The sequence below is a fragment of the Eupeodes corollae genome, chromosome 1 (assembly GCF_945859685.1).
Source record: "Eupeodes corollae chromosome 1, idEupCoro1.1, whole genome shotgun sequence".
NCBI lineage: Eukaryota > Metazoa > Arthropoda > Insecta > Diptera > Syrphidae > Eupeodes > Eupeodes corollae.
Window position 1 is genome coordinate 264404002 of NC_079147.1, and position 24482 is coordinate 264428483.

The window sequence follows — 24482 nt, forward strand, 5'->3', positions numbered from 1 at the left end:
TTTTAATGTTACCTTGAACAAAAATATCAACAAAATTAGCTACTACCTGAATATGCATAACTACTGATGGTTAAATTTTGGATTTTCAAATCCTTATCAGGAACTTGAGTTTTATGCTTTCCATACTTGGATTTAGTCTCAAGACATTCTTAAAACTGCTGTTATTCACGATGCCTTGAGACAACATTTATTGTCTCATTTTTAAGTAGATTTTGACAATAGTTTTCGTTTTAATAGATTCTTATAAACTGTAAGTGAGTTTTTTAACTTATATTTGAAACACCAAAACAAAATTGGAAAAATCATGTATTTTGAAAATGATTGGGTAAACAGAGAAAAAGTTGGGCTCAAAATGAAGAAAATTCAATTAGCTTGAAAACGTACAATATACTTTGTGAAGAAGTTAGCCTATCAGGGTTAAAATCAGCAATACATGAAAAAAAATAACAATTTTCGCGGTTTTGTCGAGTTTTTGTTCGTTGCGTTTAGAAATCAGGGTTAAAACCTAAACCTAAAGTCATAAGCACCTAGAACAAAAATTGGATCTTCGAAATTTACGGAACCTACTGTAAAACTGTTTGACTAAAAATTAGTATAGTAGAAGTAACTGTTTCCATTTTTTTTCAAAAACTTTATTATATTTTGAGATTTGTTTGTTTTGGTGTTATTATAATTATTGTGAACTCAACAGCAAAAATTCTAAATTTCTAGAATTTATTGACATTTAAATGATCTGATTCAAAGAAAAAGGCGACTTCTTTAGTATTGTAATCGGTCCGATTTGTCTGATTGAAAATGTTTACTTTTCTTTTTTATACAAATAATAATATAAAAATAAGTGTGTGATTTTTTTACCATAGCAATTTAGAAAAAAGAGGGAACTTTGGTAAACCCAAAATAGCTCACGAAACAATAACGCCAGTGACTTAAATTAAATCTTATATTTTATAATACATATATTGATGTAATTTTGCAAAAAAATCAATCAACGTTTTTTTTTATAAATAAAAAATAATTGTCACAAGAAATTATTTTATGCAACCTAGAATAACTTTTTTAACAAAAATTTACTAAAGTTGGTGAAAATGGAATAAGTAAGTAAGTAAGTTATTTATTTTATTTACATTTCTATATAAAAAATCGAATACAAATTATGAATTTAATAGCTATGGCTAAGCCGTCAGCCTGGTTGGCAAGTTTATAAATGTTAATTTTAAAATTTAATTAAATTTTCAATAATCAACAAAAAAGAACTATTCTGATATTAATAACATCCTATACTTGTAAACAGTTTTTAAGAAATTGCTTGGGGTTTTAAAGTCACACTTGTTTAGAAGCTGGATAGTTTCCTGCATAATTAATGATTGTTTTCCAAGGGAAATTTGCCTTCGCACTTTGAATTCCGAGCCTTCACGATGAGAGAATAGAGGCTACGTTTTTCTGAATAATGCGGTAGAGTAGGTTTTTCAAATAACGTTCGTTGTTCACATCAATATGTAAGGTTTCCACACAAGCGTTGCCAAGAAATTGCCATCTTTCATACCACCAGCCTTTATTTCTCAACTCATACAAAACTAGTTTTTTTGAAATCCTTGATTCCTCATAATGACAGCATACCTTTATTATGAAGTCAGCCCGTGACTTGAGTGTATTTGTCAAGAGGTTTGGTAGTCCGCTTTCCAAGTATATAGCGTAACAAGGCGCATTTTGGGGTAGAAGAGTTTTTTTATGGAATTCCTATGGAATTTCCTCGTACTCATTGACCCCCAAACTTGAGAAGCATAGCAAAGAGTTGATTTAAATACTGCATTGAATATCTTATATTTAGCAGATACAATTTTTTCAGTTAGGTGTTTGTTGAAATTTAAAGTCGGATTTAGTCTAACTCCCAAATATTTGACCTATTAAGCTGTTTCCAGAGAATGATCATAATAAGTCCATTGCCTTTCATTGTAAACTCTTGGACATCGCGCAAACACAATCATTTTTGACTTCTCTGTATTAATCGTTAGTCCGCATCTTTTGCAGTAACACGATAAGCGATTAATCATTAATTGCATATTTTCCGGTGAATCAGAGACTATAAGAAGGTCATCTTTATAAAACAACAGTATTTGCAATTCTTACTCCTCCAGGAAGATCATCCGTTTATAAACAGAGAAAACAACAATGCACTGAGGAGACAACCTTGTTTCACGCCAGTATTTGTCTCAAACCATTCTGAATAGGATATGCCATCCCAAACTGCTGTATTTGTGTTAGTGTACATTTCTTTTATAACTCTAATGAAGTTGGAAGATATGCCAAGTTGTGAGAGCTTATAGAAGAGCGCATTTCTGTTAATCAGGTAGAAGACAACTTTAAAGTCAACAAAAAATAAGCAAACTGTTTTGTTCCTGGCGTCAAACGCTTTGACAATGGACGACAGCGTTAATATCTGATTAATGGTTGAAAAATTTTTCTGAAGCCAGCTTGAAGATCAGATAGAATATTTTTCCCTTCGACCCACTTTTCAAGTCTCTCTACAAGAACGCCACAGATTTTTTTCGCAATTACATTCAAAAACAAAATTTCTCTGTAATTTTCCACAACGGCAAAAGGTCCTTTTTTTGTGAAGAGGGGGGAGGGGGAGAAAGGTCCTTTTAAAGAAAAGGGGATTTCAGCTGTGAAGAAAACTTTGTGGAAAAGAATTTGAAGATTGTTAAAGAAAGTAGGTGTGGCATTTTTAAAAAACTCATATGGAGTTTAGGATCACAGATTGTATTCTCTGAACTGACATATCAGCGTCTAATGTGTCATCAACAGTTCAGCGCAGGAGAACATTAAATTAGAACTGTTGGAAAGAAGGAGCCTGAAATGAGCTGAAAGATCTTCAGCAGATACGCCTACGCCTATTTTATATATCATCCCATTGATCTCGCTCGCGATTTTCCAGAAATCCTTTGAGTTTCTTGTTTGACCCAATGCTATTGCTTGTAGTTTTTCAAATTCAATTTCAATTTTCTTTTGAAGGCAAAGGTTCTTGTAATATATGTTAGCTTCGCTGTACCAAATTTTTAGTCGATGGTTGTTAGAAGTTCACTTGGCTCGCAGAAGAGCAAAAGCTTTGGTGCGTGCTTCCCAGCAGTCCTTATCGAACCACTTTTGTTTATAAGAAATGTTCCGACTTATAGTTTTGTTTGATGCTGAACTTCGAATATATTCTGTGAGCTGATTTAAAATTGTTGCTGTTGGTTCTGCAATCAACTCGTTTTTAGAAAAGATATCGTCAAAATTACGCTGATAAGAAACTTTTTGTTAATTTTTCCAAGAAAGACGAGATAGTTGGTGAAGATTTATTTCTTTTGGTGAAGATTCACATAAGAATTCCACAACAATAGGCATGTGATCTGAAAAGTTTATACACTCAACTTCAAATTAATAGAATCGTTCGATTCAGTCATAGTCACAGTACAAAAGTCAATAACAGATTTTCCTTGACCTCCGATGAAAGAGTAGTGGAAATTGAATATCTTTTTTAAAATATGAGACATTGACTTCAAATTTATAAATTTTTTTATAAAAATCAAACTTTTAAATTGTAGGTATTTTTTTTTCAAAATGGTTCCATTGTGTGCTAAATTTTCTTAATAAAGCTTAATCTGTATTTGTTTATACAAAAAATAAAAACTTTCTAGGTTGGTAAAAATAGGTTTTCTACTAAAAATCTTGTTAACAAAAATAGATTTTGAAATTAAACTATTTCATCATATGGTAAATAATAAAATTCAATTGATGACTTTTTTAACAAAACACGAAAACCTTAAAAGAAACAAGTAAACGATAAGAAATGGTTTTCGAATCGAGTATTAAGAGAACAAAAAAAATATTGTCTAAAAATGATTTATCTTATAAAACAGAATATTGTTAAGAATATTTTGTTAAAGTTTTGAGCAAGATAATTCAACAGACAGTATTGGACGTTATTAGTGTGGGTCGCATCCCAACCTTTTTTATTATTATTTTTTAAAACCTGCATTCTAAGCAAACGGAAAAATAATAATAATTAAATTGGTCAGTGATATTACAAATAAAAGTTTAATGATATAATTCAAATATCATAAAACTGAATCAGCACATAATGATAATAATATAAAATGTTAAAAACGTTAAACTAGTCCGGTATTAATTAATATTTAAAAAGTGTAGACTATATTTATTTATTATTTATTTCATCTTCAACATTTTATTTAACAAAAATTCCGTTGATTTTATATCGCTTAAAATTAAAGAGCTATATTTAATGAAGTACTATCACTTCCTTACTTCCATGTTACAATTTGCAAGAAAAAAAATAAAACATAGATTTAAAATTTATTTCATCGTTGTAGATACCAACTAATCATAATTTTTCGATTTAATAACAACTTTTAAATTAACAAAAAATGAATTCCCTCATCAATTCAAAATGCAACAAGACACGAACATCACCGCATCATCCAACATCTATGAAGGATACCAATCGCTTCGTTTCGTTTAATAACAAAAACCAATCTTTCCGTGTTAACTTATACCTATACCCTCCTATACCCAATCCATTACCCATTGAGTAGCCATAGTCTATTATAGCCAGACCATCATCATCTATGTATACAGTCATCAGAGCCACCTACCGTAAACTTGAAAACTTATATTAGACTTAAACAATTCAAAACTTTTAACATCGGACTTTATGATCTATTAAAAAACCCTTGAATATTTTGATATCAGCCGTGAACGTTTACTGATGCTTAAGTTTTGGAACAACATCAACCATATCAGTGTTTGAAGTTCTCTTAGGAACTCAACTCGGAACTTGTTACAATGAAAAAAATTAAAAAAACTAGAATCATTCCCGTGATTCTATACAAAGCAACATAGCTTGGTGGCTATGGGCTCCCTCTTCTTCTTTTTCTGGTCTGGAAATGGAAAGACGAAGACGAGAACCAACGACGACGATGACGATGACCATGCTCATCGAAGCATTTCCGCACATTAGAGGAACAAGTAAACGACGACGTTGAAGAAGCAACACTCCGTCCTAAAAGAGAATCATAAAATCAGAACCAGAACACGATTCCGATGGAATCATCGTCGTCGTACTTTTTTCAACGTTATTGTTTTTGTTGTTTTCTCACAAATAAAAACCTAGACACATCTCGATCTCGCGAAGTGTTGCCTTCCCTTGGACAGTCGAGTCATTTTCCACTTTGATGGATCCACTCACTGCACTTACAACTTACGTTCGTTTGAATTCTCTCCAAGTCACAAGTCGATGTGGAATCCCATCATACTCAAGACTCAACCGAGCCAGCAATGAAAACAAAAATAAGAACATCAACGAGCTAATTCAGTTCTGAGGGCAAATCGGTTTTGTTTCTGGTTCATTTGATGGCTTTCCGTAAAATCGTTGTAGGTTCTTATAAGTTCTGTTTCTGTGCTTGCTCGGGTGCAAACGTACCTACTTAAGAAAATAGAAGACTCTTTCCCCTCCTTAAACAGAAATAATAACCCTCCCAACGAGATGCAATTTTCTGATTTGAACATGTACATATATAATACTCGAACTTAAAAGTACCTAATATAATTATTGTTATAGTATAGCCCATCACTATGATTTCCTGCATAGGTCGTCTTCCTTTTTTGCTTTTTGGATCTTTTAAGTCTTTGATGGGGTTATTCGAATAATCTTTGAAGATGTACTCGTATACAAAATAACAAAATAAAAATTGTAGCACAAATAGGGGCGGCATGTTGGAACGATTTGCTCCTCTTTGTTTGAAGTGGTTCTTATTTCATGTGAGCTAGGAGCGTGAGATATGGAAATAAGGAAGGCATTCAGAAGTAAATATACTTAAAGATAGGAAGTTCTTATAAGTGATTTGTATTTAGGTATGTACATTATTCTATTAGAAGCTCTATAAACTCAGTCAGACGAAGGCCTTTATAGGTAGACTTTTCGAAACATCTGCTCTTCAATGGATAAAGTAGATTCTTTGAAGTGAAATAAAGAACAACATTGTTGATTGATACAGATTGTTTAAACTTTTAATAGGGGTCCTTTGGTCTTGTATTTAATTATCTGAAGTTCTGAAGGTTACTTAAAGGTACAGTTTTCGGAAAAAGATGCCATTATACATACCAATTTGATATTTGTAGATTTTAACATTATAAGAATAAGAATACAACAAAAAAGTTGTTTAAATTAAGAAGACCATCGGGCGGACAATATAGGTTTTTGATATTACTGCCATCAGTAGGAGGAAAGTGAGAGAGGGGTTGAAAGAAGGTGTCAGTGCGCATTGGTTTTGAATTTCCGATTATTGCAATGACTTGAAAAGACAGAGTGTGGTGAGGCATTGCACATTCGTGTAGTGCGTGTAAAAAACGAATCTCTGTACTTGACAGTACGACCGAAGTTGAACTCGATGGTATACTGATGAGCTTTCCTAGAAGCACAAGAGAGTTTAACGTCCAAAGAAGAGGGATGTGAGTCTAAAAAAGAATATGGATAGCTAACCCCCAATTTCACAGTAGAAGTTTAAACTTCGGTTTTGGTTTAAACTTCAGTTCAACAATTTATTCGGTTTCACACTTTCGTTTAAACCTTGAACTGAGTTCATTCTGTAGTTTAAGTTAAACGCCAGTATTCTGCCGTTTAACCTCAGTTCAACGTTTAGGCACTACAACAGTTGTCAGAATAGCTGCCATTTTCATATTTTCAGATTATTCAGATAAGAACAAGAAATTGTGTTGAACGCTCGTATGGAGTATGGAAAAGAAGGTTTCCTATATTATCAACAGGATTTTTTTTCATTTTAACAAATAAAATTTATTGAAAAAAAAGGAAAAACAAAACACTGAACTTCATTATAAAAAAATAAATAAATAAATTTTCCCCGATTGTCAACAAAACACAAAATATCTGTTGCTGTTTCACGTCTTCCTCGCTTCAGAGCGAGAAAGAAAAAACGATGAACAGCTACGTATTGCTTACATTACGTCACATGACTTACAATGCTACCAAATTCTTTTCATACAATTTAATTAAACTACGTTCAATTGAACTGAAGTTCAGAGCACACTGTGAAACTAGAGGAGTTGAACTTCAAATTTAAACTTAAGTTCAGGTTCACCTGATCTTAAGTTTAAACTTTCACTGTGAAATTGGGCATAATTAATAAATAATTGAGTACTATCGTCAGCGAAACAATGTATTGGATTAGAAAATGCAGACAGGATAGCAATAATAAAAATGAGAAAGAGTGTTGGAGATAAAACAGAGCCCTGAGGCACACCAGCATTTATTTTGTGGTTTTCAGACTTGAACTCATCCTATTCTACTTGTATTGAACGATCCGAAAAGTAATTACAAATCCAATAAAGCAGGAATTGATGAAAACCGAAAGCAAGCATTTTTGATAACAGGGCCTGATGTCAAATCCTATCAAATGCTTTGGAAATATCAAGTGCAACAATCTTACTTTCTCCGAAACGATGCAAAGATTTGCTTCACTATTCGGCGAGATGAACCCTAAATCACCAGTGGACTGGTCATTCAAAAGCTGTCGATCTTCAAGATATTTTCTGAGCTGATAATTAATCCGCGTTTCCATGACCTTAGAAGAAAGGGGCGTTAGTGCAATCGGTCCGTAATAAGAGGGTAAGAAAGATTCATCTTTTTGGAGATAGGCTAGTTGAATTGACGGGAAATTGCCTAGCAAAGAGATTAGCTTCCTCGAGAGAGTTTATCAAATTATTAAGAACAAATTACTTATTTTTGAGAAAATCAAAAAATTAGAAATTGATAAAAATATCGTTAATATAACAAACTTTTCAAAAAAGTGCATCCAAATTAAATATCGGAACTTAGGAAAAAAGTTTAAAAAATTCGCTTTTAAGAAAAATTAGATGATAAACAAATTGAAATCAATTTTGGACTTAAAATCGAAAATTAAAAAAGTTTGGTCAAAAAATCAAAATTGTTATTTTAATCAAAGCTCACAGAAATGGGAAGTTTCAAAACAGTCGGAATTTTTCATTTTAAACGAACGCAAACTTGTCGAAACGCATATTATGAACACTTTTATGCTGCTTTATATTTGTTTTCGTGATTTTAAATCATATTTATTAAAGCAAACTTGTCATTCAAATTATGTTGGAAAGTAAACATGAATAAAATGTTGAACGTACAAATTATAAGCAAAATAAATATGGTTTGAAATTGCCAGATAAGCATTAAATTTTTGAAGAAACAACAATATCATTATGATGTGCCACTGCTCTTTTAATTCAATCTCTTTTAATATTTAAGAACACAGCAACTCAATTTTAGAACTTCACTTAGTGAAGAACTTCAAATCATCGGACAAAATTAAAGTCCAAAAAACTGAGTAAACAAAAAGGTTACTTAATGAAATCTCTAACTTGGCTAATAGTATAGTAATTTTATAAAGTTACATCATTTAAATTGACGTTGGTTGTATTTCTTTTTGTGTATGGTTGAAAACAATGGCACACCTTGCAGCTGAGTAACCTTCATCATTTTTGCTCTTCCTACTGATGATAATGATGATGCCCTATAAACGCCTACCTTATAGCAGCTACAGTGAGCGTCCAAGTCCATTTAACTAATTAGTTTGACACCAAAATCGTTTTGATAATATTTTTTTCTACAGTCATTGAATTTTAGCCAAAAAGATTTAAAGTTGAAACTATTTATATGTACCACAGTGAGGTCATTTGAAGAACTATGCCAGAACGATGACCTTAACTTAAAATCGACTTATAAATATGGGAGTATATTCCATGCAAATTAGTAGTTTTTACATAATTATACATTATGGTATCAACAGAATGTATCTACTAATCTAAACATAGAAAACAATTACAATTAACTAGGCTGGAAATTCACACAAATCACACACCGAAGATTTGAAATTTAATATCTTTTTATCTGGACGTCGCGTTGTCTTGTCGTCTTCCGTCAAGTCATATAAAACCATTAAAAGTAATTTAATTTCTATTTTTTACAAGAGTGTTGAATCAGATATTCATATGGGAGTAAAAGAACGGAAGAAGTTTTTTTTCTCATTATTTTCTTTCATTTCTAAGTAGTGTAGAAATAATAGGTAGTAGATTTAATCTTCTAGTTTGAATCTAAACTTTTGTGCCTTTTGTTATGCATCTGCAATAATTGTTGTGATATGAAGTGGAAAATTTAAGCATGTTTCTATATCGCATATACTGGCTCATTTGCAACTTGCAAACAATTCGAATCAAATGAAATGTTTTTGAGTTTGAAATGTTTCGCATTGGGCGCCACTTAACAAATAAATAGTTATATTCTCAGAAGGTATTCTTTAACACAAAACAACTAAGAACATAAAATAAAGGGCATGGAAGGTTTAAATCTTAATTTTTTACATTTGGCTAAGAGTGTTTCCATGTTTAATCTGAACATTGCAGTTTCACATTGGGCGCCAATTAGAAAATCGAAAATGAATTTCTTTTAAACTAAGGGAAACAATTAAAATATGTATTACTTACAATGAAAATCGTAATAGAAAGCATTTGTCAAGAAACCCAAATATTTATATATTTGATTAACATGTTCTAAGCCAATAAGTTTTTATGAAACCATTACAATTTATTTAATGCAGTTAGTGCTCAAAATGAAGATAAATATCTAAACTATATATACACACTAACAAAATAAGCCCTGAATTCTTTCTGTTTTTACCAAAGTTTCAACTAAATAACATCTGGTCAGTTTTTACGAGCCACGACTACGATGTCTGTAATTCTGTATAGGCCATAAGTCAAAATGACCATTCCAACTTCACAACAATATAAGTTAGGTATAGGTAATATGGGTGACTATGTTTTCAGTTTTTCTTTCATTTTACCCATGATCGAAATGCAATGCAATGACACTTGTTGATACTTCTATAAGGCTGTTTGGTAGATGCCAAACATGACTGCATTAAAGAACTGCAAGAAATATCTGTACGCAATTTATTTAAAGTATGGTTACGTTATATGTACATAACTATTTGTGTATGAACTTATGGCAAAAAGAAAAATCAAATCTTGTAATGGTCTTATATTTTATTTCTTCTTTTTTTGTGAGTTCAATTCAAGTTTTGACAGTGAATGGTAAACTATAGCATTGAATTCTTTCAAAATATTCAATTTGATTTTGATTGTAAAAATTGATAGAGATTAGTTTTTGATTAGATAAAAGACAAGATTTAAAGTAAGGAAATTTGTATTTTGCACCTGCATAAAATAAATTGTATAGTGCACTAAATTATTGCAAACCCTTGATCAAAAGTAAGCGAAATAGCGTTTATCGAACAACAAATAAACGGTGATTTTTTAAGAGCTTGAGAACTTTAAAAAAAAAAAAACGCATAAAATTTGCAAAATCTCATCGATTCTTTATTTGAAACGTTAGATTGGTCCATGACATTTACTTTTTGAAGATAATTTCATTTAAATGTTGACCGCGGCTGCGTCTTAGGTGGTCCATTCGGAAAGTCCAATTTTGGGTAACTTTTTCGAGCATTTCGGCCGGAACAGCCCGAATTTCTTCGGAAATGTTGTCTTCCAAAGCTGGAATAGTTGCTGGCTTATTTGTGTAGACTTTAGACTTGACGTAGCCCCACAAAAAATAGTCTAAAGGCGTCAAATCGCATGATCTTGGTGGCCAACTTACTGGTCCATTCCTTGAGATGAATTGTTCTCCGAAGTTTTCCCTCAAAATGGCCATAGAATCTCGAGCTGTGTGGCATGTAGCGCCATCTTGTTGAAACCACATGTCAACCAAGTTCAGTTCTTCCATTTTTGGCAACAAAAAGTTGGTTAGCATTGAACGATAGCGATCGCCATTCACCGTAACGTTGCGTCCAACAGCATCTTTGAAAAAATACGGTCCAATGATTCCACCAGCGTACAAACCATACCGAACAGTGCATTTTTCGGGATGCATGGGCAGTTCTTGAACGGCTTCTGGTTGCTCTTCACTCCAAATGTGGCAATTTTGCTTATTTACGTAGCCATTCAACCAGAAATGAGCCTCATTGCTGAACAAAATTTGTCGATAAAAAAGCGGATTTTCTGCCAACTTTTCTAGGGCCCATTCACTGAAAATTCGACGTTGTGGCAGATCGTTCGGCTTCAGTTCTTGCACGAGCTGTATTTTATACGGTTTTACACCAAGATCTTTGCGTAAAATCTTCCATGTGGTCGAATAACACAAAGCCATTTGCTGCGAACGGCGACGAATCGACATTTCACGGTCTTCAGCAACACTCTCAGAAACAGACTCAATATTCTCTTCTGTACGCACTGTACGCATTCGTGTGGTTGGTTTAATGTCCAATAAAGTAAACTGAGTGCGAAACTTGGTCACAATCGCATTAATTGTTTGCTCACTTGGTCGATTATGTAGACCATAAATCGGACGTAAAGCGCGAAACACATTTCGAACCGAACACTCATTTTGGTAATAAAATTCAATGATTTGCAAGCGTTGCTCGTTAGTAAGTCTATTCATGATGAAATGTCAAAGCATACTGACCATCTTTCTCTTTGACACCATGTTTGAAATCCCGCGTGATCTGTCAAATACTAATGCATGAAAATCCTAACCTCAAAAAAATCACCCTTTAGTAGGTACGTCATTAAGAAGGTAGATAAATAAATATAGGGTTTCTGTCATTTCGATATTTAAGAAAATGGAACATCATGAAAAATTGTATGACCAATTAAACACTTTTGCGGCTATAAGCCATCTTTAAGATCTTGAATCGATTGTGGAGCATTTTCATAAACTTTAACTTTCAAACAGTCGGAAAGTGTTCAATCTCAAGTTTTCAATGGCTAATAGTGAGAAATAACTCGTTTATGAAACTTTTCTGGCAAAACTTCAAAATTTCTCCAATTTTGTACGAAATATCAATAATTTTAAAATTTATAATTTCATTTTTAGTTTTAGCGTAGTTTTGATTGTCAAATGTTAAATGATAAGAGCCTTAAAAATGACCATTCAAAACTCTTATTGCAACCCATACCGGCGATGAAAAACATAAATTAGGTGATATGTTAGAGTACGCTTTGTGGGATCCTTTCCTATGAGAAAGTGCCCGGTTATGACACCTATTATCGAGCTTATGGGCTATTTGCTTGGTGATAGCAAGAAACTTGATCGATGTGTTTTGAGACCTGACACGTTGTGATGTTGTCCCACTTGATGTTTTCCTTGTTAATAGCGTCTTGCATTAGCAATAGTTCACATGTAGCGATTGGTATACAAGGATTAGCCAAACATGGTAGAATAAGTTGTACTGCACCATTTCTGACGAGTTCATCTGCCTTACAATCTCCTGGCCCGGAACCTAGCAAAGGTGAATATTAAACTGTTGTTGTATCTCCATTAGAGATCAGCGACAGTTCCAGAGTTTGTAATGACATAGTCCAGAAATTTGATATCTAAAAAAATATGGATATCAGATGTGGATATCATGTTTTCTTCAAACAAGGACAAGACTTCTTTTATGGCCAAAAGTTCCGGCTATAACAATTATTGGAAAGGCGGAATGAGAGACTTAACTATAGTCTTTCAGAGTATACACCTCCACAACCCCTTATTTTGTTTTTGATCCATCTTAATAAAAGTGGATTGACTCGTCTTCCAGAAATACCCTATCCTCACAGAAAGATCTCGAAGGTATAGAAATCTGGAAGTTTCTGTGGAATTGCAGTTGGGGGATGGGGTGTAGTCTGTGTGCACTTTGGAATTGATTATAAATACTTAAGAATTACTAAGTGGCCAATATCGTTGTTAATCCACTGCGATGAAGCTTTGAGGCGAATAGCAGAGCTTGCAGCTATTTGTTTGCTAAATATATCAATTAGGTTATAGGCTACATAATTTAAGTGCGCAGGAATCAAGAGGCGACCTACAATTTTATGTCAAACCCATTTTTCTTTACAGGAACTGCTTTTGTATAGAATTTACGTATTTATCCGTATTGTAGTGTCTATGGAAAAGCTTGGAAAAGAAGCCCAGTAAAACTACGTAAGAGCAAATAAAAAAATGTGTATCTTTAGTTTGAATATTAGTTCGTTAAAGATGACACATTCTGAATTAGAGCCATTAGTGTCTTTTGAATATATAATTATAACGCCGACATATTATTGTCGCGTGTCAAGTAAACATGACTTTTTCACACTATAAAGAAATTCATTTTTTGTTTCCTCCAGACTTTGACCTATATTTCTTGATATTAAAGCAAATTGTGGTTCCATGCAGACTAACCTTAAAGACTTATTAAAGCTTATTTTGTTTTTAATCCGAATTGAAACCGTGACATTTTCCATTTTTGCGTTTTATTTCATTGATTGTTTTTTAACTCTTTCGATGCTCTATTTTCTCACGTATGATTTACAATTTGTTTTTGTTAAGCTAAAAACTACACAAGACAGTCACGTAGCTAGAAAAAAATCACAATATTGTTCTTTTTTGTTTCACCTTAAACAAAATAGTTTCAAGATTCATTATGAGTATAATCTTCTTTTAGTTCGTATGCAAATGAAAGTAAAAGTTTTCCACATAAATAGAAGACAAATCTCAAGACAGCACCAAAACAAAAAAAGTACAAAATACTCGTAAGCAAGAGTGTAAAATCTATGCAAAATAGGAAGACATTAATATAGTCGTACATCATATTTAGTTAATTAATGCACATATTTCTTAAAGAGTTTATGGCTGTTTTTTCTTCGTTTGAAATTTTCCAGAAAAAAAATAATAAACTTATCTCAAAAATAAATCTTCTTTTGTACGTGCATCTTTTCCGTTTTGTTTATAATTTTGTTCAGCTTTATTTTAAACAAAAGATAAACAAAGATACAAACTGTGGAAAGTATGTTTTGCTGTAAAAGATACAAAGGAGAAACAAATTCCTCTTCCATGCAACTTTGGATTAAATGTGCATTTTGTTATCAATAAAATATGATTTCCGGTGTATTTTTCTTATAAAGATAAATTTGCATAAATAACTTTTGAAAAAACAAACATACAACATCATGTTTTATCAATTTTTAGATGTTCAATATCTTTTTGATAAATCATTTAACAAATTGTATCATTTGAGTCTATGAGAGAAAAATGTAGATATTTTGTGTAGATTTGAAATTTATAAGCTTTCATATATTTAGCACAAATGGGCTGAAAATTATAACCCGTATTCTTTATCACTTTTTTTGAAGGATTGATGGTGATCGAAGACAAAAAACTTAACAACAATTTAATTTTCTTAATCTCTCTTAACAATTAATATGTAAGCCATACAAGTGGTCAAGGTAAAACCTTAAACAATAAGTTATTTACAGTACTTGAATTTTTTCAGTAAGCTTTACTTAAGAAAATATGTCTATATCTTATACGAGTACAGTATCAATTTCACAATTATATTGAACTTCAATGAATATATACGCACTTAAGATAAAACCCTAATCGATTTGTACTCAATACAAAATAATTAACTTTAATTACACGTGTTTGGTATAAAACGTGTGTATCAACTCGAACAACATAAGTAGTTCTATGAGTTACCAATTTTTTTTGAGTTTTTGGCAAAACAAAATAATTGTTTTTTTGTTGTGTATTTAATGAATTTGTATTTTGTATTTTTGTCTAAATGCAATTAAAAAAACAATTTTAGATGATATTTTTAGAAAATGAGAAATGACAAATTTCGCAGAAGTTTTCGACTTTTTAATATGATTTTGATCAGATTAAAATTCCAAAAATCAAATGAAATTCACATTATCGACAATTTATTGCTTGGTATTATAGTATTTTTATAAGTAGACTGAGGTGGAATCGGCTAAGGTAATTTTTGATAAATTACGGTCAACATAGAAGAATTTTATCTAAGTAAAGTGATAGTCAAAATAGTTAGAAATCTGTCACAACACAAAATCTTTGTCGCATTGTAAACAGAGCTACAAGGCATTGTACTCAAACCACTTCAAGATTTTTTCAGCTATTTATTTATCTGTTTGACAAAAATATTTTTGTGACCGACAAAGTTTTTTGCATTCGATACAAATCAAGAAAATTAAGAATATTGAGACAAGGCATCCAACTTGAAACATTCATTAACTTACATATATTATAAGAACTACTTTAAAATGCCAATGAATTTGGAAAATTTTATTCGAAAATTGTTCAATCGATATTGAAATGAGTTGAATCAACTTACACAGACAGAACACTCGGTGATAGTAAATGTGGCTATCAAAAATATGGCAATCACTTATCACATTAGCCGATTCTACCCCAGTTTAAATTTGACAATATACGAAATTTTCAGTTTATACAAAATAAATTCATTGAGCATTTTTCTGAAACTCACTTTTTTAAAGGATTTAGTTGTCCTTAATGCGAATTTTTTCTCAAAACATTTCTTTCAACTCATTTTTTGAGACATGTCTCTTTGAAATTATTAAAAAAAAAACATTCAAAAACGGAGTTTTTAAGGGTTAGGTAAAACATATTTCTTAAGAATAAATTGATGATTTTGTAAAGCACAACTTCTTAGAAACACTTTGCTTTATTGTTGCACCTCACTTATATTGCGAAAATTCGTAATAGTTTGGAATGACTTATAGTCTGCATATAACTATACTTGCAGTTTTAAAAAGCCTTAAGTTGTATCGTCTCAAGTTTTTGAAGAATACGTTATAGAATTGATTGTTGATGATGGTTTTCAATCCGAACTTCACTTGCTAAAATTTGTATATTTTTCTAATGTTTATATTTTAAGAACTTGGTATCCTTGTTTGGACATCGTTTTGCAGTTTCAGCATAAACAGTTCAGGGTTTCTTTAAGGTTTATACAAATTTCGTGAAGACTTACATATAATGAACATTATTTTAAATTAAAAAAAAAAGTTGAAATGTTAACTCAATATTAAAAATATATTGGAAACAGAGTTGGAAAATCATATGAATATACAAATTGTTTAGTTTTTAAAGTTTAATATCTTAGAAGATAGGCATTATAGTGCAATAACCAGCAAGTTTAAGTCCGTTTATTGTAAACTCTGGTGTGCCCCAAGAGAGTCATCTAGGCCCAATATTATTTATTTTATTTATAAATGACTTGGTTTGGATCATGCAAAATTAGTTCGTCCTTGTATATGCTGATAACATTAAACTTTTCAATAGTAATAACACTTCATCTGACTGCCTTCTTTTACAAAAAGATTAATATTATTTAGGGAAAGGTGTAATACAAATTGTGTTTTTACATATTGACAAATGTACAAAGATGAGTCTTACGCGCAAGAAAGTTCCAATTGTTTTTGATTACATGTTTGATGCTTGCTCCTTAAATAGAGTATCTGTTTTTGATGACGTGGGTGTCGTTTAAAACTCGAAATTTTACATTTTCTTAGCTTTTTTTGTTAAGAAAGCTCATGGAGATTTGGTCGCTATTTCTGTGATAATTATTTTCTCAAGTTACTTTTTGTTTGTTTTGTGGACACCTTATTATTCAATCCACGAAATTGAAACATTTAATAAATTTTATTTTCTTGTAAGTTCATAAAATACAAATCTTAAGAATGTCAAATTTATTAATTCTTAAGCATTGTTTACGTTAGCATTTAACGAATTAATTAAATAACTTAATCAATTCAATTTGAAGTCGTATTCAAACTAAGCCAATCAAAACCCTTCGAAAAAGTTTAACTTGATTGTTAATTACAAAACCTTGTCGACCAGTTATATCCACGGTTGCCACTTAAAAAGAAATTGCAAGACCAAAGCTAAAAATAAAAATGACCAATCGTACCAAAATCATTTCAAGGTTCCTAGAGTCTAAATAAAAGATTTTTGGAGAGATATACGTCCGTACGTTCGGGAAGGTTTTTTTCTTCGTCTATACTCAAAAACCAATAGAGATATCGACTTCAAATTAATTTCGTTATGGAAATAATAATGGAGAAAGGATTCTCAAAAAAATTGAGGAATTGTTTTTTTACCGTAGAAATTATAAAAAAATTAACATTTTGTAACCCCAAATATCTCACGAACAAATAACGCTAGCGACTTGAATTAAGTTTTTTATTATATATTGGAAGTGAAACCTAACAAGTATATTTTTGGAGAAAAAAAAAACTAATTTACGGTTTTTTTATAAATACAAAAATTGAAAAAAAATAATTGTCACCTCGAATATTTTACGAACAAAAAATAAATACCTTATATCGCCACTTTCAGTAATTTTTAATAAATAGAACGAGATTAAGTGTTCCTCAATTTATTTTTAAAAGCTAAAATTTTGGTTTTTAAAACATTAAACGTAATAAATTTTAAACAAAATACATACAAATTAAGTGATACGGAGATCGTACAAAAGTATTTCCTGATGTTTTCCAATTTAAAATTAAAATAACGCCAACATTTTGCTACTGATTTTCCTAAGTTTGACTATGGTTTCTTATATGAGAGACAAGGTTAATTTTCGGAATCAATGATTTTCAAAGGCAACAAAAATTGTATTCCAAATTTTAATTACTCATCTTTTTGATATTTAATCAACTATTATTAATATTTCCATATTTTGTATGGTCAAATAGACATTCATATATCTCGAAAACATTGTGAGTAAATCGTTTATTATTTTAAAGAAATGTATGAATTGTTTTTACAATTTGCTATAAAATCTAGCAACAAATAGAAATTAAGCAAAAATATACCGAAAGTATAGTCATTTAATTGTAGAACTATTCAAAATAATGAACCTTTGTTTGGTTTAAGTCAAATCGATTGTTGTTATTGGCAAGGTCAGTTTTATATAGGCATTCCCTTAGTTTGTATAAATAATACCACATGGTCTATCCCTATATCCACAACATTTAATACACATGAGTTCTTTCAACGGATTAAAAATATACTGAATACCCAAATGTGAGTACCGAGTGTTTTTTTAATTAATTTGTTTGGCCTCAAATGAGCTTTACAGGGTTTAGACGTATAAATATAACCGCACCCCAGAGAAATAGAAAAAGAGAGCTCCCTATTTTATTATTTGCTCAAACTAAATAAAATACTTATATGACAAACATCCGCAGTTTTGTTTGTTGTTATTTGTCATGTGTTTTATTTTTGAACTTTTATACCAACACAAAAATACGATACCGCATATCAAGATAAATAATGTAAAATAAAAAGAAATAATCGATAACTTATCGATGAGATTCGACGCACTTAGATTTATGTTTTTAACTACATAATACGTTAAAATACATATATGAAAATCAGTTAAATATTTATAACATAATGATTCATTTTCTATGAAACTACGAGAACTTTTGAAACAAAATATTCAAGGAAATCGACAAAATGTAAATGAACTTAAATTTAGGTAACAAGTTTATGAAACATTACTCTTAAATAAACTTTAGAAGAAATACAAATTTGAATTTACTAATTTTTTGTATTGAAAGCATGTTCCTAATTCAACAACCAGTACTGTATTATACAAACTCTATACAAGGAAATTGGCAAACATACCAGAGAAAGAGAGAAAAAAAAACAATGATTTGCGCTTTATTTCGGATTTAAAAAGATAAACAAAATTCAATTTTCTATATAAATAAAAACCCCGACAATGGAATATTGTATTTTTGTATAGGGGTAGGCAAATAGATACTACTTCTGTTTATAAATCGAAAAAGATAAACAAAAGTCATATGAATTTGTGTAGATACAAAATCTTCTTCAAACGTAAAAAATGTACAATCATATATTTAATTTGTTAGAGATATATTGAATAAATTTTGTCTACGTGAAATATTTAGGTATACTTTATTGATTTCAAGGACATGTTGTTTTTTATTATTTTAATTTTATTAAATTTCGAATTCAATCTTAGGGGTTATCATTTTTTTTTAATTTAAGCTAAGCTGACATTATTTTTTGTTAAAATGTCTGAATATTTTACAGGACACAAAAAATTAAGATTAAATATATTTTATATTTGACCTAATGGATGACTTCAATAAGAATAGAGATAAGTTTGGAATCACATTAATTTAATACGGTGATAATTATAAGTGATTTTTTTTAAGTAGAGAGGGAGGGGGATGAAAAAAAAACATAGGGTGACTTTGAAATACATAATTTATTTTGTACTTAAGATCATTTTAAAATATTGTTCTTTTATAAGTTTAAACAAAATTAGGTGAAGTCACAAAAAAGTAAATCAGTAAAATAGAAAAATAAAGCCTCTTAAGTTTATTTAAATTGATGGAAAAAATAAAAGAAATGAAAATATAAATAAAAAGCGTATAACCAAATTAAAAAAAATATCTTACAACTCTATATGCTTTAAGGAAAAAATCTCATATAAAATTGTTAAACTTAAACAAAAGAAAATGTTTATAAAAAGTCTCTGAAGTATTTTTCACTGTTTGCCCTGGAAAAAATAATAAATAGTAACAAATTAAGATTGCTACTGTATTTTTGTAATAGAACTATTTAATGGTTGGAATATTTGCTTAGCCTTAAATATAAAGGCGTTTGCCAATAAATATTGAACTAACCACACTGACACATGTCTTGAAAAGTGTGGAATACCATCAATTTGTTTTATTTTTAACCTTAAGATATCCATGTCTTTGGTTATGCAGTTTCTTTTAAGTTCACCCCATTATTTTAAAATCAAATAATTTTGATGGGCCTTCCATTAAGTTTATAGCCTTATGGAGATTATATTCCTTATACAACTTTTATGAGTGCTTGGGTTCAATATTTTGTATGAATCGTCATTAATTGGCATGTCCTCTTCGGCTCTAAGGGCATCATTTCAAAGTCCGAATTTAGTATACGAACATGAGCTTTCATTTAATTCAAAAAATTGACCTGGCACCAGAACTATCATCTCCGTGTATTTAGAATCGAACTAAAGTTCCTTAATCACATGACATGATTTTTTCCATCTTATCTACACAAGGGTCTTTGTTTTCCCAAACGTTCTTCAAACGCAGATGAATTGATGGATAAAGCAGATCAACTTCATTCAAAATTTTCAAAACCGTTTTGATCATTTGATTTTTCTGAACCTTAAACTCATAAGTCCATTCATAAAATAAGACAAATACTTCCTACGCAATCAGTTTGATCGCTGAGTAAAGTTATTATAAAAAAGCTAGGTTAGCAGTTTATAGTGGCTGTATGTGCTTTAGTAGAACACACATAGGCTAGTTTAATAACCAATTGTGGTACTACATGAATTTTGGGCTTTCTTAAGTTAAATAAAACCAATTTCAGTCCCTTAAAAAACGTAAAAGACTGATTATATTAATATTATTGAGATCGTTTAGATCGCTATAGAAGAATTCTCCTAGGTAAGTTTTGCGTTTTGAGCTAGAGCAGGACAATGTACAGAGGAGGTTAAGACCTGTTTCCTCCTCTTTCTCATCCCTAAAGCTTCTGTAAAAGTCATTTGAGAATACGTCTAGTTGAGTGGCGTGCCTTCTTATTAGACAGTTCTCGGTTATGATACCGATTATCGAAATCTTCTAAGGGAAAGCAAGTATCTTGAGCGCTTTAAATCTAGTATAGGCAAGATATTTTATATATAGCGTCTAGCATTAGCTTACTGTACATTGTACTGTAGCATTCCTGGCGAGTTCATTTGCTTTACAGTTTCCTGGAATATCTTATGGCCCAGCACTTAGCAAAGGTGTTAAACTGTCTCCTTGAGAGATGATCGACAGTTATGAACTGATGTAGAGTTTGTATAGACAGAGTCAAGAGATTTGAAAGTAGCCTGACTATCTGAGAAAACATAGATATCAGATGTTGATATCGCGTTTTCTTAAAGCTAGGACAAGACTTTTTTCATCGACAAAAATTCCGCCTGGGACATGCTACAATGGTTAGGAAGGTGGAATAAGAGACTTAACTTCAGTCCTACAAGTCTTCAACAACCCCTTCATTTGTTTTTGATCCATTTGTGTAAAAGTGGATTGAATCGTCTTCTAGGAATGCACTATCCTCTCAGAAAATCTGAAAGGTATGCAAATCTGGAAGTTTCTACCGAATTGCAGTTGGGGGATGGTGTAGTCTGTGTGCACTTGATGGATTCTAAATACTTAAGAATTACAAAGTGGTCAATATTGTTGTTAACCTACTGCCATGAAGTTTTCAGGCGAACAGCATATTACAAAGAAAGTATTATTTAATTATCAAAATTGCTCATGAGTTCTCAGTTATCTGAAAGAAAAATTTTTGAGGACAAACAAAATTGCACTACCAAATTAACAATAGTTGCATATATGTAAATAAATCTCGGTCAAAATACGAACATTTTATTTTTAACGCCACAATTAGTGCTAGAGTTAAGATATTTAAGCTTTTTTAGAACAAACTGCGAAGAGTAAGAATGTGGGAGGTATTGAAATATTTAATTTAGATGTTAATCTTCACTTCCGATCATGAATTAAAAAAGTCCCTGTTTCTGCAAATTAATATTTTCGTCTTATTTTAATGAGTAGGTACACAGCTTTTGCTTTAAAACAATCGTGTACTGGAGTTAATTTATACTTTCGGTTGTTTAATTAAAAATGAGGCTAGGCTACTAGAAACTTTAATACATAAATGGGAATGGCTTGTATATCCATATTGATTTGAAATTCAAGAATTATTTGTTTTAGTATTTTAGGCATTTTTATTGCAAAAACCATAAACATACCAACATTTTAGGTAAATAGTAAAAGTTTGAAAATACTTCCTGTATTTAAAATTGAATTCGATTTCTCAAAAAAAAACTCAATTTTCAATTTTTTTATTTGAAAATCTTTAGAGCGTTTCTTTTTTTAATTTAATTTTTTGTATAACAAAAATTAATTTCAGTTCCAAAATATTGTTGGTCTGCAGTTATTTTAACGTTTTGTATTTGAATGTCATAAAAAAATACTTAAATCGGTTCATTAGTTCAATTAGCCAAATTAAGAATACAAAAATTAGAAAATTAAAAAGAAATATATCGGTTCGTTTTTGAGAAAATTCGAATTTTCGATGTTTGACCAAAAGACTTGCATAGGCACTACTGTTATTTTTAGCTTAGACATTTTTTTTTTAACTCCTAACGCTAATCGGCTCAAAACTTTAATTTTAAAATTTGAAGTCAACCTTCCTGTAGGGGCGAGGAGAGACATACAGCCGCACTGAATCGGGGGCTCACTTTTTTTCGACTTCTTAATTTTCTTAAGTTAAATAGTTTTAGAATCCTAATATCTCATATTTTAGCATCTTCCTACAGTTAAAAAACTCAAAAATGGCTAATTTAAATTTTAGCAATTGTTAAATGAATGTGACTTTCGTTTTTTTAGACATTTAAAATTAATAAGATTTAATGATTTTGTTTGTTTTATTTATGTTAATGAACTGTTTGAACTAGACGTGTTTGGATGCACCGTTTTAAAAAGAAGAAAATTAGGATTTTCCTAGTTAACCAAAGTTTTACAATTTTGGAATAGCTAATGAAATATTTTGAACATTTCTAACTATTTTAATGCTGATTTCTCAACAATAGGTTATTTATTTTTATTTCGACAAACTATCTAATTTCAATATTTCAAGTTTGAATTTTTCATAACAAGTGCTTGTCCAGGTAATAATATTAGCGATTTTAGACTTGAGATTACTTAAAATTTAATCAATCTTCAAGGTTTGTTTTTTTCCGAATGATCATCAGTTCATCCGCCACAATTACACCAAATTTGTAATCCTCAGTTATTTAAAAAAGATCTAAGAAAATATTTATAAATAACTGCGGTGTTGGATTTTATATAAATTTATTAGACAAAATATTTTATATGTACTTATTTTATTTATAACAATGGAGACAGTTAAAAAACAAAACACTCTAAAGCAAGGATAAGTCTATCAATTCAATTTTAAAAATAAAAGTATCTCAATTCTCATCAAATGTATGATGTATACCTCCCTTAGAATAAATAAAGTGTATCTCTTGAATTCGTAAGCAAATTTATTATTTGCCTATTTCACAGTAAAATTCATTAAACATTAAAAAAACCAATAAAAAGATGAGTAATTACTTGTAGTATAGTAAAATTCACAAAACCAAAAGTAATCCAAGGAAATGCGTAGCGAAGTTTAAATTTAAATAAAATATTGTAAAATTAAAACTGTCGTTATGAATATTTGCACTGACAACACATTCAATTCAAAAATAGTTGAATTTTTTTTATATCTCTTTAAGGCACTTTCAATTGACTTTAATTAGACTTAATTCCGCCGCCAACAACGATGACTCTTATCATCACATATGTATATTCTCTTGGTCAACAGATATGAAAATATGTATATTCAATTTTTTTTTTAATTCACTCACTCACTGAAGAGTTATAAACTTTTAAATTTCTGACTAACCGGCACATGGTACATGAATGATTATAATAAAACTATTTTTTTCAATTACATCATTCATATGAGTATTAATTTATTTTTCTTTTTCTTTAAGACAAAAATAATTATGTTGTTATAAGAATATCTCAAAACATTATTCACAAATAATTTTCCTTCTTTTCAACCGCAGAAGGTGATGGTGAAAAATATTTTTGAAATACCAATAAAGAGAAAAACACACCACAAATCAGAATCACACCAAGCGCAACAATTGGTAATGAAAATATTCGTAAAATGCAACAAACGAATATAAAAATTCGTGATTAAATTATTTTGTATCTATTTATTATTTGTTTATAGATACGACGACGACGAATAAGACGAATAATAAAATGCAAACGTATGTATGTATTTTAGTTAGTATTTGAATTAAGCGGCGATAATAATCTTTGCCCCGCACGAAGACGGTCGGTCCTGACGGATTGATTTTACTTAACAACCGGACACCAAATCATGGTGTGTGCTATCGCTTCAAACGCTTTAGATACTCTGTTTGGCTTTGCCTTTGACTGCAAACATCGAGCTCGTTCGTTGGTAACGTGACGAACTTACGACTAAAAAGTAAAGACTGACACTGCCGTAGGAAGGCGAACTATACAAAGTTCGATTCGCTTTGAATTTGTTTTTGTTTATGTCTTTTGTGTTTGATAGAACTTGTATATAAATGCAATAAATTGTTGTAGATATAAGTTTTAGTATGATGAAATGCACTGGCAGGGCAAACAAACATGTATTGGCGAAATTATTATTAGAATCAACAAACAAATTAAGGTGTTGCCATGGTAGTTTTTAAATAGGTAAAAATAAATATTTAAATATTGTACCCATTTAAAGAAAAAAAAAGGTACGAAAATCTATTTTTATACGATATAAAATAGGACCTTTTAACAACGAAGCCGCACGAGACTGGAATGTTTTTGTTTCTTTTTTTCGACACAAGTTCAAAGTT

General features: G+C 30.6%; 1 protein-coding gene across 9 annotated transcripts in view; it reads right to left on the minus strand.

Annotated features, from left to right (window-relative positions):
• The window catches only part of LOC129941766 (rab11 family-interacting protein 3), a 248386-nt gene that overhangs the window by 24222 nt on the left and 199682 nt on the right, over positions 1-24482 (minus strand). The window contains exon 1 of one of the 9 annotated variants that reach the window (XM_056050487.1): positions 23164-24040. The exons of 5 other annotated variants lie outside the window; for them this stretch is intronic. The gene's annotated coding sequence lies outside the window, so the exon portion shown is untranslated. Of the gene's footprint in view, positions 1-23163; positions 24041-24482 lie in introns of those variants that run through there. 3 more of the 9 variants (XM_056050486.1, XM_056050485.1, XM_056050484.1) reach the window with 3 other exon arrangements.